Here is a 13,753-nt window from a genome sequence, read left to right as displayed (position 1 = left end):
TACCACTTATTTCTACTTATTTCTCTATTTACAGTGGCTCAAACAAAACCTGGGAGATTTCTACCGTATTTTGTACCTATTTTCTACCGCCTATTTTCTACCACTTGCTTCTTGCTGCTTGCTTTCTACCGCTTATTTTCTATTTCTACAGTTTATTTCTACTTATTTCTCTATTCCTAAGCTTATTTCTACCACTTATTTCTACTTATTTCTCTATTTACAGTGGCTTAAACAAAACCTGGGAGATTTCTACTGTATTTTGTACCTATTTTCTACCGCCTATTTTCTACCACTTGCTTCTTGCTGCTTGCTTTCTACCGCTTATTTTCTATTTCTACAGTTTATTTCTACTTATTTCTCTATTCCTAAGCTTATTTCTACCACTTATTTCTCTATTTCTACAGCTTATTTCTACCACTTATTTCTACTTATTTCTCTATTTCTACCACTTATTTCTACTTATTTCTTACTTCTACAGTTTATTTCTACTGCTTATTGTCTACCACTTATTTCTCTCTCCTACCACTTTTTTCCTACCGCTTATTTTCTACTTATTTCTCTAACTATGAACTATAGGTCGGCTTGGCTGCTTTTGCCCAAACCTTCCTTGTTTCTACTTATTTCTCTATTTCTACAGCTTATTTCTTCTCTACCTCTAACTATGAACTATAGGTCGGCTTGGCTGCTTTTGCCCAAACCTTTCCTGGGTTGCAACCTCCACTTACAGAACCATAGGTAGACCTGGCTGCCCTTGCCCAAACTTTTCCTGGGTTGCAACCCCTGCTTATTTCTACATTTCTAGAGCTTATTTCTACTTATTTTCTACCGCTTACTTCTACAGCTTATTTCTACCTTACCGCTTGCTTCTCTATTTATTTCTCTATGCTAACATAGCCATAAACATGGCTGAAGGAGTAGCTTCCACTCCTTGCTTTTCTATTTGCTGGGCCTCAGTTGTTAGCTTCTTCCTCTTTCCTGTCATCGGGGCAACTCCCAGTCTCTTGAATGGAGGGACAAGGAGCTTCTCTGGGTCCATTGTGGTGTCGCACGTACCATTCTGGCACCCAAATCGACTGTACTGCTCCTTCTGGAAAGATACAAACACAACCTCTTCTCCCCCTTTTTGTTTTAGTAATTGCATTTTAAGAGTATGATTGGCTACTAAATCCTGAAGTGTCTTTCCCAGCCTGCCTAGCCTCATACAGAGACCATTGGAGTAGAGACAGAGACCCCACTCTTGTTCTTGTTTGTTTAGAATGCGACTGGAGAGGCTTACGAGTAACTAAGTGGAGTCGGAAGCCTCTGGTCACTTTCCACTATTTGTCTTACATCTCCTGCCACATTCATCCATCCCTTTTTGGAAAGGGGCTCCAAGTAGTCCCGAATCATGGGCCACAAACTGAAGATAGAACCAGGAATTTTCTCTGGGCCTTCAGCTATATAGCAATCTCTAAGTTGCTTCCGCTTATTTCTACCTTAGAAATTTAAAAATGCTTACTTTAAAAATGCTTCGATTAAGCATTATTCCCATGTTTTACACCGAGCTAATTTTACCACACTTCGGCTCCCTACCTTATTTTGTTTTTTGGCCCTCTTATGTTTGCTTTTTAAGCTTAACTTCTTATTTTCTTACTTTTGCTCTTTAAACTTACTCTCTGCGGGCGCCTTGGAGCCTCCTTTCACTTGACCACTTTTTAAATTCCCCCGAACTCAGTCCCTGGTCGAGCGCCATATGTTACAGCCAAAACTCAGGCCCTGGTCCCAGAACTCAGTCCCTGGTCGAGCGCCATATATTGCGGCCAAAGGTAAACTGAGTGGGGGGTGGGGGGTGGGGGTGAAAGGATTAATGAAAGAGACAAGAGAATGAAAGCTGGGTCTCGGTGGGACGCTGCTCCCTGATGAGGAGACAGCGCCCACAAGCCGTGTCTTTATTTTATAGCAGATGCCACGAGACAAAGTAGAGGCGTGATCAAGTTGTTTACAGCATTCTCGTGAGTTCCAACCTCACTTAACTACATGCACCCGAACTCTATCACAAGGCACGTGGGGCCATGTGTTTGGACCATAGGTTCAAGCTTACAACTACAGCCGTTGGCTATAATTGTGCTGGGAGGGCCCTGCCCTCCGGCTGGAACTTGCACGTGGCAATGAGACCCTGTCCTTTCATTAGTCCGAGGCTTGAACCTGGCCAAAACAGTGTAGCCGCGCCCCATATCTGTAAACCCTGGCTTGCTTAAATAATAAGGAAAATAAGACTAGTTCCATTCCAGCGAGACCATAACCTTCCCCAAACTAAGTTATCAGTGCTGGCACCAGGCCAAGGCTTTGGTTGAGGTCTCAAAGCCCCAGCACATAGGGCTTTTTAAGAACTTGAAAAGGGGACCGGAAAAACCCCATATTTGGGAGACAAAGAAAGTAAAAAGATATAAATAGGGAAAGTTCCTCCATGTTGGGGCCCAGGATTTAAAATACAGTTTTCTCTCGGCCCGGGCATAATAATGATAAAGTGTAACTCCATCTCTCTAAGCGTTGTTTGGTTCTTCTCCAGTCTTCTGTAACATGACTGCTATCAGTCGGACCTCCCCTGGGCCTCTAGTGTGCTACATAATGACGTATCTGTCAATCAGGGACCACATACACAAAGGAGGACACATAGCTTACAATGGAGCTGAAAAATTCCTATTGCCTAGGGACGCTATAGCTGCCATAAGGTCATAGGGCAACACATTACTCATGTGTTTGTGGGGGATGCTGGTGGAAACAACCTACTGGTCTGCCAGGGGCATAAAAGTATGGTACATGCCATTACATACGGTACATAGTACTTGATAATGGATGTCTATACTACTGGTTTATGTATTTACTGTACTTCATATTTCATTGTTATTTTATTTTTTAAAATTATTTTTATTGTTGCAAGTATTACAGATGTTCTTATTGGTTTTTTTTTTTTCCAATTGACCTTCTCCTCCTGGAATCCGCCCCTCCCAGGCCTTCTCCACTCTATAGTCTGAGTCCATGGGCTATGCATATATGCATATAAGTTCCCCCATTAATCCCTCTCCATCCATCCCCCCACCCCCACCTTCCCATTGTCACTGTTATTTTACAGTCTACTCTTTCTACTTATGAAAAAACGTTTGCTGTAGAAGTGTGCTGGCAACAGCCTCATACATCTCATGGCTGTTGTGCCCCCTGATGGAATTATTTTCTCTTGTGCTTGATTTGATCTTGTGTTGTTTTGTGCAGTAACATGTTGTACAGTATGTAGCCTAGGAGCCACAGGCTCCACCATATGGCCTAGGTGTGCAGTCGCTTTACCATCTGGTTTGTGTAAGTGCCCTCTGTGATGTTGGAAACTGACAGGTGACACGTTTCTCAGGACGGTGATCCCCTGGGCTCCCTGTGGGGTCAGCTGGGGCTGGCTGCAACCTAAGGTGCCAGTTCCTCATAAGGAGGCCTTCTCTCCATCACTCTCCTGCAGCCTCCCCATTACTACTTCCTCCCTTTGTCCCTGATTCACGGGTAGTAACTGCTCTGCTGCTAAAGCTCTGGGTTCCTTCCTGCACGCTCTCTGCTGGGTCCCTGCACCTTCCCACACATTAGTGCATAAACCCTCTGTGAATTACCCTCACCTGGGCGTGCCACCTGCTTCCTGTGGGGACCCTGCCCGAAACTCTTTCCAGCTTGTCCAGGACTCTGTGGAAACTCTCAGAGAGCGAGAGCACACATCCCCTTGCTTTAATTCTCTTACAAAGCGCTGTGCTCAGGGGAGAAATGTTCGGTAAAGGAGGGGGTGGCCCCAGTGTGAAACAGCCCTATGTCTACGGTTCCCTTAGGGCTTGCTGCCTGACATCGGGGCAAGTGTGCGGAGTGACTGGGAGTGCTTCCTGGGACCCAGGAAGGCCAGCGTGGCCCCGGAGCAGCTGACTTATATCCCTGCAGTGGACGTGTGCCCTGTGCCTGGTGAGGGAAACCACTTTCACAGATGACCTCACATTCCCTTCTCTCATCTCTACAGAGCCCACTGTCATGTTCATGGCAGGAAGTCTCATTACTCAAAGTTGTTGAAAGCAAATGTCACCTTTCCCTCTAGCTCCCACTCTTCTGGTGAAATTGCAAAGGTACCTGCTGTAAGGACAGGAAAAAGGCCTGTCTTTCTCTGTGCGGTGGCCTTCCACAATTTATGAGAAGCACCTGGTAATTAAACCCCATATTTTTAGCTCTTCTGATTCAAACAGCTCAGCAGGACCAAGAGAAGCTACTCTCCAGATTACATTCTTGCATCCCTTCCTCCTACCTACTGTTCTCACAACTCAGTGGAAATTATCACCAAGGAGCCTCTAGTTAGCAGAAAGTTCCCTTCCCCTGCCCTCTTCAAACAAGCCTCTTTTGAGCTCTTCATAACCTTTGCTCTAAGCTGTAGAGGCTTCTGGGAAAATACTGATGAGACACCTCCTTAGAACACCTGCCAGACTGTTTCCTGGATAGCAGAGAAAATGTAACCTTTCAAGACAACCCCGGATACCTGCTCAACCTCAATAGAAATCCCCTCCCTTCATTGTCAGTTAGCAAATTGCCTCTGCTTTATAAGAGCAGGCGATCCTTTATTTCCTGCCTGTGTTGACTAGCAATACACCGGCCCTTTCCTCCCTTGGAAAGTAGACTAAATTTTCTCCCAGACCCTCTCTGTTCTCTCAGTTGTGAATTCTTTCCCAGCCCACATCACTGGCCAAACCCTAACACCTTCCTTGCTGGATACTTTATTCTGTGCCTGTTTGATGAGCTGCTCCAGTCCCTGACAGCTACAGCTGCCCCAACACGGAGCTCCCAGCATCCAGTGCTTGAGCTGCGGCTCTGCCCCGCCCTCTAGTGGCAGAGACGTGACAGAGCAGTAGAAGGGGAAATGTATGAGAGAGAGAGAGAGAGAGAGAGAGAGAGAGAGAGAGAGAGAGAGAGAGAGAATTCAACCTTTAGATCCTGCCCACCCACCCTGACAAGGCAATCTGCTTTGTTCAGTTCACCAAGTCAAATGCTTATCTCTCCTGGGAACATCCTCACAGACACCCAGAAATAACCTTTCACCAGATTATTTGGGCGTCCCATGGCCCAGGCAAGTTGACATACCAAGTAAATCATCACAGGGGAAAATTATTTGAAAGACTAAGTCACATGACAAAGGCAAGTAAGGTGTTAGCGTAATAATGAGAGGAGGTAACTGGTAGTAAAAGAAAGTCTTGCAGATGCTCTAAGATGAAGAATTCCACATGGCTGTCCCCACGTGTTCTCTGTAGGAAAGCACAGCGGCGCTGCCACCCACAGTCCAGGAGGAGGCAAGAGGGAGGTTGGGAGGCTGAGCATCTCCCCTGCTGTTCAGAGGCGAGGCTGGGACCTACAGGGGAGGGCAGAGCAGTACACAGAGCATCCTGAAGGGAGGACCTGACCATGCCCAGCTGAGGGGGAGCTCTAGAAATGAGAAGGTGACTCATGAGATCAGTAAAAATAAATACTGGGCAGCATTCCCAACCCTACTCCTTTTTATTTTAATGTCATATTATTTGTGATAACATTTTACCTACTAAACACTCCAGGTATTGAAGGTGGAAGGAAAAGCTACATAGAAGTTCCAATTCATTCCTGGGGCTCAAGAGAAGAAAGTGGAGATGCCCATGTCCTAATTGGAATATTTTGTTTCCCCTGTGAGATATGACTAGTGTATAGCGCAAGAGGCCTCCATCCTGCCTTTAAATTAGAATAATCTAGAGCATTTTCAAAAGTGAAATCAGAATGAAGGAGGGGTGGTGGGGCAGGACATTTGTTTTTCAGAAGCTCCCAAGTGAGGTTGTAGCAGGATGGAGCACCCCTGTGTTAGCACGTAGCACTCCAGAACACCGTGGGATGAAGTCACGAGCTGGAGAGATATCTAAGTGTACAGGTCTGCCCAGCATTTAGTCCTTACAACTTTCAACCTCCACTCTGGAGAAAGTGCTTGAAAACTGAAGTGGTCTGCTCCCCCCTCTAGTCGTGGTCAGGTTGCAGAACACCTTCAAAGACAGAATTACTATGTAAAAGCTCTCCAGAAGGTACTGGAGGCCAGCCTGTAAATAACCTGAGCACTGCATACCCAGTTGTCTTCTCAGCTTCTTTTGCTGCTTTCTTGGACAGGTTTGTGAACCTTTGGTCAAGAGTCTGTAGTCACATTCAGCAGGAGGGCTTCCCAGGAAGGGAGTCAGTGTGTTTAAGAACAGATTTCTCACCACACTAAATTTTAGGGTGCCTGTAGCATCCCGTAGGCCACTCTAGATGTTTCCTTCCTCTTGTACCCCAGATGTATGGGACACCTGTGCAGAGCAAGCTTGGCAAGGCTCTGGGTATTAAAGTCCCTCAGGGTAAGTCTTATCTAATAAAGATGAGATATGCAAATTGTCCATCACACCGTCACAAAGATGGCTGTGCACACAGCAGAGGCGGGGTTTTTGTAACAAAAGATGGTTGCACCCACAGCGGAGGCCAAGGTTCCGTAACGAGCCTTAAGGAGCAATCAGCAAGGACCTGAGGCTGCGCCCCCTATCCAGGGGGCTTGACAGGGGACCTCAGGCTGCACCTCCTGCCCCGGCGCCAGGCCTGGGGGCCTCAGGCTGTGCCCCCAGCCTGGCAGGGCTTGACAGGGGACCTCAAGGTGCACCCCTGCTTCGGTGCTGCACCGCGGGACCTCAGTCTGCACCCCTGGCCCCGGACCAGGATACCTCAGGCTGCACCCCCAACCCTGGCACCAGGGACCTGAGGCTGTGCCCCCTGCCCAGTAGGGCTTGACGGGTGACCTGAAGCTGCACCCCCCACCAGGCTGGGCTTGACAGAGACCCTCAGGCCATGCCCCCCACCCAGCGGGGCTTGACAAAGTTGGGGCCGCCCAGGTCTGGATCTTGCCCAATGGAGGTGGGGCCAATTGGGTCTGGGTCTCGCGTGATTTTTAGGTGCTGCGGGTGGGTGGGGACTTGACTCTGGGTCCCGCAGCATGCCCCAGACAGGAGGAAGATTTTCATATACATTTTTTTAAAAATATTTTTTATTGATTTTTTACAGAGGAAGGGAGAGAGATAGAGAGTTAGAAACATCGATGAGAGAGAAACATCGATCAGCCGCCTCCTGCACATCTCCTACTGGGGATGTGCCCGCAACCCAGGTACATGCCCTTGACCGGAATCGAACCTGGGACCTTTCAGTCCGCAGGCTGACGCTCTATCCACTGAGCCAAACCGGTTTTGGCGCATTTTACTAATTTTCTTTCATCTCTGAAACTTCTTTTATAGAGAAAGGGCAAACAGCAATATTAAAATATTTCCTCTAATTAATCCACTTTTAATGTGTATGAATTTCATGCATCAGGCCCCTAATATTCAAATAAAATTGCAGAGTAACAATGCAAGGTATCCCAATTTAAATGACCCAGTACGCACCGGAGGTGTTTCATCAAGCCTCATCAAGCTAAAGACAGTTACTTTGGGCCCTTTCTGATTTGGCTCAGTGGATAGAGCATTGGCCTGTGGACTGAAGAGTCCCAGGTTCGATTCTAGTTAAGGACACATGCCCAGGTTGCAGGCTCCATCCTCATTAGTGGCCCTGCAGGAGGCAGCCGATCAATGATTCTCTCTCATCATTGATGTTTCTATCGCACTCTCACTCTCCCTTCCTCTCTGAAATCAATAAAAATATATTTAAAAAAATAAATAAAAAGAAAGTTACTTCTGTTTCTGAGTTTTGTTGTTGACAGTGGTGGTGGTGTGGTAATTTTTTGGATTTTAAAAAATATATATTTTTATTGAGGCGCCCCTGGCAGTTATGTTTCCCATGGCGCGGTCTTGGTGTCATCTTTGTTTGCATCAGGGCCACAAACCGAGCTGCTCTTTGCACTGCTGGCATCGGTCATGTTACACTACTCAGAACCAGTGTTGCCTCACTGCTGTCACCTCTGGCCCGTCCTGTCAAACTCTGTAATACGCACTCAGGACAAAGTTAGAACACAGACCAGGAACTGGAAAGCTTTCTCGTGTATCCACATTGCATTTTGGGTTCTGCTTTACATAGAAAAAATGGGGAGAAGATGTAAACAGGCAATTCAGAAACGATTGTCCCCAAACGGAAATATCAGGAAAAAAACCAACACTGAAGGACTGCCTATGCATGAATCTGCGACAACCTACTTTTCCTGTCCCCCATCAAGTCCGTGCTACACGACAAGGAAAAAAAATTAAGTGCTATAGCAACAACAAGGATTAATCTCACAAATTTAACAGTAAGCAAGAGAAGTCAGGCCCCAAAAGTGCATATTTTTGTATGATTTCATTTATATAAAGTACAAAAAAAAAAAAAAAAAGGCAAGAGCCATTAGTAGGCAGAAGAATGGTAGCGTTCCATTTCTTGACCAGAGTAGTGGTTACAACAGTTGTTCTTTTTGTAATAATCCACCTGAGCTATGCACCCTGAACAAAAGTTTACTTTAAGAAGGAAAAGTATTTTATTTTGCTTAGTGGAGCGCACAACAATCTGTTCTCCCTGGGCGAGGCTTCCCAGCTGACTTCTGAGTGAGGAGGGAATGTGTACCAGGCCAAGAGGGGGGAGAAAGTATTTTGGGAATAGGAATTCCTTGGGCCCAGGAATGAAAGTGTGAGCCCGTTTGCTGTAAATCCGGGCTCTGCAGGAAATGGCCTATGACAGGCTAGGAGGCAGGGCAGGTGAGGTGGAAGCGAAGGAAAGGTCCGTGCCGGGTAATTCCAATTTCATCAGGCTGCTCAATGAAGACATCTCGAGGTTTTAAGTGTGGAAGCATCGGTTATGACTGGCATTTTAAAAATCAGGCTGGCTGCAGGACGAATCGGTAGGGTTTGCCTGCTAAACCGTGTCCACCTCCAGACACACTCTTCTGGGTTCTCCCTTCAGCCGACTCCAAAGGCTGAGTGAGTGAGGGTCAGGTAGTAGCAGCCGCTGACTGCAACGACGCTCACAGGGGCCCGCTCAGCCTCACGTGTCCCCGATCATTAGTCTAGAGAAGCCCTGGATGACCGGGACCAGGTGACAGGCACGGAATTCTCCGTGAAAACTGCTCCTCTGAAATGTTTTAATGGTGAGGACTGAATGCTTGTCCCCAAACTAAATACCACGAAAGACAGGCATACACTGAAGGACTGCCTGTGCATGAATCTGCGACAACCTGCTTTTCCTGTCCTCCTCCAAGTCAGAACTAGCTATCCTTAGGCTCTTCCTCATCAAACCAGGGATGCCTGTAATAACACTATACCTCCTACAGATAGATTGTTAAAGACATACTTTCCCCACAACTTCAGATTGAGAAAACCCACCTTGTTAAAGTGGATTTAACAAATGGCAACCTAAGAAACCACTATCAATCAGAGAAATGGTAATTAAAGCAAATATTTCACAGCTATCGAGGGGCGAAGATTTAAAGTCTAATAGTGTGACAGTGACGAAAGGGAAACTCTTAGGCTGCAGATGAGATTGGACACTGATTTGACCATTCTGGAGTGCGACATGGTAACAGCTTGTCGAGCCAAAGATGCACCTACCCATCAAGACAGAAACACCACTGTTAAGTAGGAACTGTGCAGAGATTCTCAAACTGTCTATAAGAAAAACCAACTTTTTTTAAAAAAGAATTCAACCTGTTGAGGCTCAATATTTTGATAAAAATGAATAAAACACAAAAAAATGTAAAAACAAACATGTAAATTAAAAGCCTGAGTAGTTTTTAAATTCTTAGACTCAGTAGACATAAAAGTACTCAGCTACGTTGCTTTCACAGTTTCCAAATGCTGTTCTCAGTTTCTGCACTCACCGGGTCCTGAGCCGGAAGGAGTGCGCTGTCCCCAGTGTGAGGAGCAGGAGCCAGAGGTCACACCAGCCCACAGCAACGAGGAGATGCATTGAAGGAAGGATGTTCGCTGCAGCACTATTTTAAATGTAATATTTTAAATAATCACTTGCATAGGGGAAAATGAGCATTATAGTCAGACAATGAAATACAACAAAATGGAAATGAATAAACTAGATTTACAGATATTAACATGGATATATCTTGAAACCAAATGTTGAGTGAAAAAATATTGTCAAAAGAATATTTCTTGTATAAGCCATTTATATACATTTCAAAAATAGTCAAAGTAACATTAGATAAAGGTCTTATAGATATTAATGAATGGGAAATCGCACACCACCTTCAGGTTAGTGATGTTCCTCTAGGAGAGTGAGAAAAAAAGGGAGACCTGGGAACTTGGATTTTATCTGTCATGTCTTATTTCTATAAAACATTGAAACAGATAGTGTATAATATAAATATTTGCTAAATCTAGGTATTTGGTACCTGGGTGCCATGTGTTAGGTCGGAGAGAGCCCAGGATCGGATACATGCAGACCTGTGATGAGATAATGGACTCCCCCTGGCATTCCTAACAGATCAGCCTGCCAGACACAGATACTGGCTTCTCCCTGAATCAATACGACCCCCCCACAGATACTGACTCCTTCCTGAATACCTGGCTGACCCCCTGCAGCTGAAACTTCCTCAGCTGAATACCTCAGCTCATGTCCCCGCCCCTCACCCAAACGCAGTATAGAAAACCCTCCCCCTCCCTGTTGGCCTGAATCCACGTGCCCTGTCCTTGGGGTACATGGGTCTCCCAGGGACGCAGAATAAACTTTCCTTCCTTCCTTCCTTTTCTGATCAACTCTCTTTATTTCCTTCGCCGCCTCCTGAGCCACCTAACCTAACACCATGTTATTTCCCTTTTTAAAAATGTTTCAATTACTTCATGATTTTTAATTTAAAAAGGCAATGAAAACAGTTCAAGGAAATTCACTATGTCTTTGAAGAATTGAAACAGTTCTAAGTGTCAAAGTTTATTTGGGCAGAACACACGTAGCTTTAGAAACATAAACTTAATTTAGATTTTAGGTTCACAGAACAATTGAGGGGTATGGAGATATCCCATATATGCGCGCCCCCCCCCCCCACATGCTAATGGCTCTCTCCCATTCCCCAGTATGAACCTACAGTGACACATCACTCAAGTCCATAGTTTAAACTATGGCTCACTCTTGGTGTTGTTCACTATGGTTTGGACAAATGTATTAATTATGTAGTTTCCGTTACAAAGTTCTGTCTTAAAACTGGAATTATCTAAGACTTAATGGGAAAAGCTGCTCCCTTCTGAACATAGAACATCTGTGTCTCAGCCCCAGCTCTTCCTGTGCTAATGGGAATATCAATGTCTCCAGTTACAGAGGGAAGCAGGTCACCTCCTCCCACCCCTCATCATGAAGGAACCAGCTCACAGATGCAGTGAATGCACCAAGGCCACACTGATTGTTCCTGAAACGACTGGCGTTAGACATTCTCTCCATTAGGAGAGTCACGAATCATTGTGAAGCAAACAAAAGGAAATTAGGGTATGGAAACTGCTCGGTGCTTCTGCAGGTCTGGGTTTGAACTCCATGTAGCTCACACTGCTGCTGCTTGAAAATGTAGCTTGAAAATCTCTGGCCCATAGGAAGCCGGGAAAGAGCCCTGGCTGTGAGCAGGTCTCCGTGTGAATTCCAGCCTTGGCCTTGGCTGTGACCTGCGTGACTCTGGGCCTAAGTTTACTTACCATCAAGTAGGGGGAAGAATCAATTACACACAGAGTCCCCAGCACAAGATGGACACAAAGAGTGCCTTAAAATGTTATTTTTTTTCACCCTCCTTAACTACCCAGGCACAGGGCATAGAAGACCCTATGCTTGACTGGAGGTGCTGAGGCAGACAGGGAACCAATAATTGCAATAGAGTGAGACAGGGACCAATCTGGACACATTCAGAGTACTCTGAGGTAATTGAAAAAGCAGCAAGTAACTACTACGCTGTGTGGCCATTTAGCAAATCCGGATTTCAATGTCTCCCCTTGTAAAATGGTTGTCTGCTCACCAGGCTACTGATTCAAAAGTGAGAGCATAAAACATGAAAGTGTTTGGCCTGTCAGGAAGCATTGTACTAATAGGAGGCATTGCTCAGTTTGCCCTCCTACAGGCCTCACCCAAGAACTATGTGGTGGAGACACTAAGGCCTATGATACATGGCAAAGAGGAATTGGGGTGGCTCACCATCTGTCCTGAAAATAAGGCCAGCTTGGGTAATCTGGGTGAGCCTGTTATGCCCAGAATTCAAGATCCCCAAGAAACCATGCCAGGGAGTCAGTCCGATGCAAAAGCAGGAGGTCCTTTATTGAGTTAGCTAACCCGACCCGGACCTCCAGCCGACGCAGCGACCGGAAACCGAGTGCGACCCATGTGAAAATCCGGGCTTTCATAGTGAGGGGAGGGGAGCTGGCTGTGACCCTGCCGATTGGCCAGGCGCAAGTCTGAGCAAATGGCCTCTGCCCCATCATTCCCCCCTTGTCTTGGAACTTCCGGCTCAATCATGAGACGGACTGCACTTTTATTTCACCGTCGCTAGGGGCCCGTAGTGAGTTCACAGAACTATCAACTGAACTATTTTATACACTTAACAAATGGTCCGGTGGAAGGGAAAGAAACCATTTTAGCTTTAACAACTTCTATTGAAATAGGATTTTTCTTCTTAAAATTCCTCCATGGCTATTAAAAAGCCAAATAAAGATTATACTGTCCTGATGTTTGCATAAACACAACAAGAATGGTAACTGACTACCTTTGCTGGAATTTCATGGTTGAACCTTAATGTGCCCCGTAGGGCCAGGAAGCCAAGCCATCCAGCTGCCATCAGGCCTGCCTGCAGTATCTGCTGAGTTAGGTGAATCCCTCACCTGTAGCAACTCCACCTGAGCCCATGCTCCAGGCTTTAAGGCCCATCTCAGTAGCCCTCCTACTCGTTGCGGCCCAGAGTGTGTGGGGGTTCTGCAGGGATGCAGAGGCATCCTTACTGCTCCCCTTCTACTCTTACCAACCGCCAGTGATGGTAGGGCATGGGCCTGACGCTCCAGCGCCAGCCGTCTTCAGGGCTCCCAGGCAGGATACCAGGCTTTCTTCGTGGCATTCTTAGTGGCTTCAAGTCTTTAGAGCTCAGATAGGGCTCTTTAAAACATGATACTCCAGTCAAAGTTTTCCGTTAATAAAACCACTACTAGGCACCAGTCTTACTGAATCTATGCAAAGAAACGTACTTACTTAGCATTGCCAGATTTTGGAGGAATTACATAAGGAGAAAAACATACTGATTTACTCTAAGATTTTCTGACTTTCCTTGCTAATTTCTTTTCATGGATTTAAAACAAAACAGTAATTGTTGGTCCATGCCTCAGACTTTCTAATCTAAACAGGCTTTTTCCAGCTTTACTACCCCTGACATGGGCATGGTGACTCAGGCCTGCAAGACAGTATTACAGGCTGTCAACTGTTAGCTGTCTCTCAACAGAGACCAAAACCTGATGGGCACCCTTCCCTGCCCAGTTGGGCACTTGTCCTCTTGGCAGCTAGACACCCTTTACTTTTGGGGGTCACCCCACACAGCTCCCTTCCAGGACAGCCAACATACAGTCAAACCTGCAAAAGAATCAAAGGTCAATATAACATATCAATACAATAAAACATGATACTAGACATGTGATCCTATGAATTGTCCTTGTCATTTTGGAGCCGTGTCCATGAAGGCGCAGGCATTATCTAAATCTATTTAATGTTACCAGCATCACGCAGGTCGAGCACGCCGTAGCTTGAGCTTGAGCGGGTT

At 45.9% G+C, this 13,753-nt stretch overlaps 1 protein-coding gene across 2 annotated transcripts in view; it reads right to left on the bottom strand.

Annotated features, from left to right (window-relative positions):
* LOC118659954 (patr class I histocompatibility antigen, A-126 alpha chain-like) overlaps nucleotides 1–13,753 on the bottom strand; it is a 98,657-nt gene that overhangs the window by 36,234 nt on the left and 48,670 nt on the right. The window lies entirely within an intron of this gene.

This window comes from Myotis myotis, unplaced genomic scaffold (genome assembly GCF_014108235.1).
Source record: "Myotis myotis isolate mMyoMyo1 unplaced genomic scaffold, mMyoMyo1.p scaffold_m19_p_7, whole genome shotgun sequence".
NCBI classification, from domain to species: domain Eukaryota; kingdom Metazoa; phylum Chordata; class Mammalia; order Chiroptera; family Vespertilionidae; genus Myotis; species Myotis myotis.
The sequence above is the reverse complement of the archived record's forward strand: the minus strand, read 5'-3'. Positions and strand labels throughout refer to the sequence as shown.